Consider the following 5300-nt stretch of genomic DNA (forward strand, 5'->3'; position numbering starts at 1 on the left):
ACAGTCTTTATCAAATTTATTCTCCCATTCGTTTATTAAGTATCTACTTTTACAAGGCATAGCTGTACGTCCTTATGGTGTGTAGTAAGGAGCTCTGGTAGCATAGTGGATAAGGCATTTGGCTGCTAACCAGAAGGTCAGCAGTTCAAACCCACCAGCTGCTCCACAGAAGGAAGATGGGGCGATCTACTTCTGTAAAGATTTATAGCTTCAGAAACCCAGTGGGGGTTGCTGTGAGTTGGAATCAACTTGATGACAGTGAGTTTGGTTTTTCGTTTTGGTTTATGGTGTATAATGATGGAAAAGACACACTCCTTTCATTCTGGGACCTTATGTTCTGGTAAGATTAATCATACAGAAGTGATTTTAGATGAGTTTATTTTTTCTTTTTTTAATTTCAAATTAATTTTATATCTACATTAAAACCCAATACTTTGGTTATTTAATTTTTACTGATTTTCAAAAACAGATATTTCTCAAGACTTTTGAGTATACTTTGGGACATTGGCACTTATACAATTTGTTTCTCAAAAAAATCTAGACATACAAATCAGTTAAACTAAAACAAAGATATACATATACAAACAAAATACCTAATGTGCTGCCATCGAGTCGATTCCAACACATAGCAACACCTGCTGGGTTTCCAAGGCTGTAAATCTTTACAAAAGCAGACCACTTCATCTTTCTTCCATGGAGTGGCTGGTGGGTTTGAACCACTGACCTTTTGGTTAGCAGCCAAATGCCCTAATTACTATGCCGTCTAAATATAAAGGTGGGAATTTTTCTTATATATTGATAAATATAATTTTAAAAACATTTGTAATAAAGCCTATAACTCCATTTTTTGATGTTTGATTGCTGACGGCTTTTAAGCTTCACCTCCCATGCACCCCTTCCACCCACATATGGGCAAGTCTAATCTCACCCCTTAAGCCCCATAAAAACTCAGTCCAGACTCCTTTCTCTGTGTTCTGCAGCTATTTTCAGACAAGTCTGGGAGATCTTTGCCCTACTCTCCCTAGAAATCCTCATTAACAAATAATAACACTTTTCATACTCTCTTAGAGTATGTTTGTGTAATCATCAGTCTTGACATGAGAAACAAATTTTGATTAGAGGCTCATCCTCTTTCTGCAAAATCTCAACAACATTATTTATAGACTGGAATTCTGCCACCTACTGAATAACATTTTGCAAGCTATTTAACCAGTCAGAACTTTGGTTTCCTTACTTGGTGATAGTGAAGATAGTAATCTCTACCTCAGATGAAGACAATAAATGTAGATAATCTCTAAATCATGGGTTGCTAAATGACACAGTAGATTTAAAGTGCCTGGCAGAAAAATGGTACTCAATAAGATCATTAAATGCTTAAACAAGGACCTGTTTTATTTTTAAGTGCAGTTCTTTATATTTTCCTTTATAACTTTGCATGAGTTTCATTACCCCTCTTCTCCTGCTATCCTGCATACACATCATTCACACTCATACCTCTTGCCATCAAGTCTCCAACTCATGACAACCACATGTGTCAGCATAGAACTGTGCTCCATAGGGTTTTCAATGGCTGATTTTTTGGAAGTAGCTCATTAGATCTTGCCTGTGGGTGGACTCAAACTTCCAACCTTTCAGTTAGTGGGGCACATTAACTATATCACACACACATAACACATATTAACTAGTATTTATCCTTTACATTTCTCCATTCTCATAGTATCCTATACACATACACTTACATATGTGTAGGTTTTTTGTCTTTGTTTTATAAAAATCAGGCTATATTATGCATGCTCTTTTACCTCTCCTTTTCCTTACTCAACAATATGTGCTGAAAATCCTTTAAAGTCACAAGTAGCTCTAATGTATTTTCTAAACGGCTGCAAAGTATTCTGTGATGTGAATCTATGGTAATTTATTCAATCTTTTTTTTGTTTTTTGATTGTTCACTTTATTCTAATTTTTATTGTTATGATTTTGTACCACTAACAATATTGCAGTAAATGCTTTTGTAGATAAAGGTTTAATAAGAAATTTTGGCCATAGGACAAATGCATTTTAATAATACTGGATATTATTACAATTTGTTGTAATGTCCTTATTGCAAAAAGATTAGATAGAATGCATAAAGTTGATAATAATTTTGAGGAGTTCAGGATTGATCAAGGAAAAAGGTATGATCATAAGTTGTCAGTGTTACACAACATGCTATTTATTGGGGCTGATGTATTGACTACTTGCATGCAGAGCAGTTCCTCATAGCAGGAGACAAGTGGCACAGGGAAGGGAAGCACCAGAAGGGAGAAGGATTAGAAATCTCCTGGGAGAGAGAATAAAGATGGCCCGTGGTTAAGTACTCGCTGCTAACCAAAAGGATGGTAGTTCTAATTTACTTAATGGGTTTGCAGGAGAAAAGACCTGGTGATCAGCTCCCATAATGATTATAGCCTAGAAAACCCTATGGAGCAGTTTAACTTTGTCACATGGGGTTGCTATGAGTTGAAAATTAAGTCAGCAGCACCTAACAACAAAAACATACTGTTCTGGTTACCTATTGCTGTTCTGACAAGAATATACCACAAATGGGATGGTCTTAACAGGAGTTTATTCTCTCATAGTTTGGAGGCTTTAAGTCCAAGTTCAAATTGCCAAGCTCTAGGGGCTTTGTGAAAGCCTCAACCTTGGGCTTCAGCTCTGCCTCTTGCTCCCAGCCCACTGAAGCTAGAGGCATCTCTTTACTGGTTGCTGAGGCTAACAAGCCCAAGGTCAACAAATAAAAGGCACAGTCCCTATGTTACCAAACCACACGGCAGGTCCATTTTAAGTCCATTTTAAGTCCCAAGGTCAGCAGAACATGGCAGACTGCTGAACAATGACATTGCTACATGCAGGGTCCAAGCGTACCATAAGCTAGAGACCGTTCCCCAAGACTTCTCCTTATATACAGGAAGCAGACCATGTCCCTAAGGCAGCTATTCAGCTGCTCACAGTATATTCCAGCATGGAGTTGATTACCAGTCTCATCATGGGGAATACTACATCCAGCTGCCCAGCCACTCAACCAGGCCTAGCCAACTTGACACACAAACTTAACTACCACACATATATATGTCTAGATCACATCCATCAGTAGTGAGGTGAGAAGTCTCTGGCTCATCTCTGAAGGGCTGCAATGGCTTGGGGTCCTTATCATTGCGGAGTTATATTTTATTTATGCCCAACAGATACTGAAGGAACCCTGGTGGTGCAGTGGTTAAGAGTTCAGCTGCTAATCAAAAGGTCAGCAGGTTCAAACCAGCTGCTTCCATGGAATAAAGATATGGCAGTCTGCTTCAGTAAAGATTTATAGACTTGGAAGCCCTGTGAGATAGTTCTATTCTGTCCTATCGGGGTGACTATGAGTCAGAGTAGACTTATGGCAGCAGATTTAGTTGTTGGGTTTTTTTGGTGTAGTGCCAAGACATTTGACTGGTAACCAGAAGGCTGGCAGTTCAAACCCACTAGCCACTTCTCAGAAGGAAGACTGGGCAATCTACTTGCATAGAAATACTACCTTGGAAACCCAAGGAGGGGTTGCTATGAGTCTGAATCAACTTGATGGCAGTGAGTCTGGTTTTTGGTTTTGGAACAGATAATTAAACACAGTTTTCTGGAGTATGTAAAGTATGCAGGCTCTAAGTGACTAAAAATTTACCTATTGGGACTATTTTAAAAACAATTGGATGTGTAAAACTTGAGTTTGGCACCAACAGGATATTTGGGTTAATGGACTCAGCATATTAGGAAAAAATAAAAAAAACTGGAGCCAATTCATAGGGGCCATTACATGAAAATAGCCCATTAAATAAAAATAGATTTAAAAGTTAGCTGTATACTGTTGATTAGGAGCTATGATGGTGTAGTGCCTAATGCATTTCACTGCTAACCAGAAGATTGGAGGTTCAAACCCACCAGCCACTCCTCAGAAGGAAGATTGACCAATCTACTTCTGTAGAGATACTGCCTCAGAAACCCAAGGAGGGGTTGCTATGAATGGAATCAACTCAATGGCAGTGAGTGAGTTTATGAGTAATACCATAGATTAAATTAACCTTTATTATCTGCATTGCAAATATTTTTTCTAATTTGTCATTTAAATTAACTTTGTTTTTGATGTTTTTGCCATTCAAAAGTTATTAACTTTTGTATAGTGAAACATAATCTTTTATTTGTGTTGTTGTTGTTAGGTACCATCATTTCTGACTTATAGCAACTCTATGCATGGCAGAACAAAACACTGCCCGGTCTTGTGCCAGCCTCATGATCCTTGCTATACTTGAGCCCATTGTTGCAGCCACTGTGTCTATCCATCTAATTGAGGACCTTCCCCTTCTTTGTTGACCCTCCACTTCACCAAGCATGAAATCCTTCTTCAGAGAATGGTTCCTCTGACAACATAACCAAAGTAGGTGAGCCAAAGTCTGGCAATTCTCGCTTCTAAGGAATATTCCTCCTGCACTTCTTCCAGGACAGATTTGTTAGTCCCTTTAGCAGACCATGGTATTCTTAGTATTCTTCTCCAACACTACAACTCAAAAGCATCAACTCTTCTTCATCTTCCTTATTCATTGTCCAGCTCTCACATGCATTAAGAGGTGATTGCAAATACCATGATGTGGGTTAGGCACACCTTAGTCTTCAAGGAGACATCTTTGCTCTTCATCATTTGAAAGAGATCTTTTGCAGCAGATTTGCCTGATGCAATATGTCATCTGATGTCTTCACTGCTGCTTCCATTGGTGTTGATTGTAGAACCAAGTAATAAGTATCTTATTTATAGCTTCTAGATTTCGCCTTTGACCAAAATCCTCAAGGCTAACCAGTTTCCTACTTATCACCTAGTTGATCTCCTGTGTGTTGGTTTTGGGTTGGTTTGATTGGTTGACTGTTTTATTTTCTTTTTGCATTTAAGTTTTTAAACCATCTGGTGTTCATATTTGTTTGTAATATGAAATGAAACTCAATTTTATTTTATTACAGTGTCTTTATTTCATTGCCTGATACCTTTACCTTTCCTTTTATTTTCGTCCCCATAATTTTCTTAATTCTACTTATGCATTGTTTTTCCATACAAATTTAAGATACTTTAGCCAACCCTTCTGCAAAAATACTGTGTTGTAATACATTTCTGTGTAATATTCAGTGACATATGTATGTTGAATCTCACCACCTAAGACCACAGTATGCTGTCATTTGTTTAGATTGTTTTTTAACTTTCACTAAAGCTTTTTAAAAAAAGCACTGGAAGAGATCCATATTTG

Source organism: Orycteropus afer, unplaced genomic scaffold (genome assembly GCF_000298275.1).
Source record: "Orycteropus afer afer isolate SDZICR_OR568_19922 unplaced genomic scaffold, OryAfe1.0 scaffold00033, whole genome shotgun sequence".
Taxonomy (NCBI): domain Eukaryota; kingdom Metazoa; phylum Chordata; class Mammalia; order Tubulidentata; family Orycteropodidae; genus Orycteropus; species Orycteropus afer.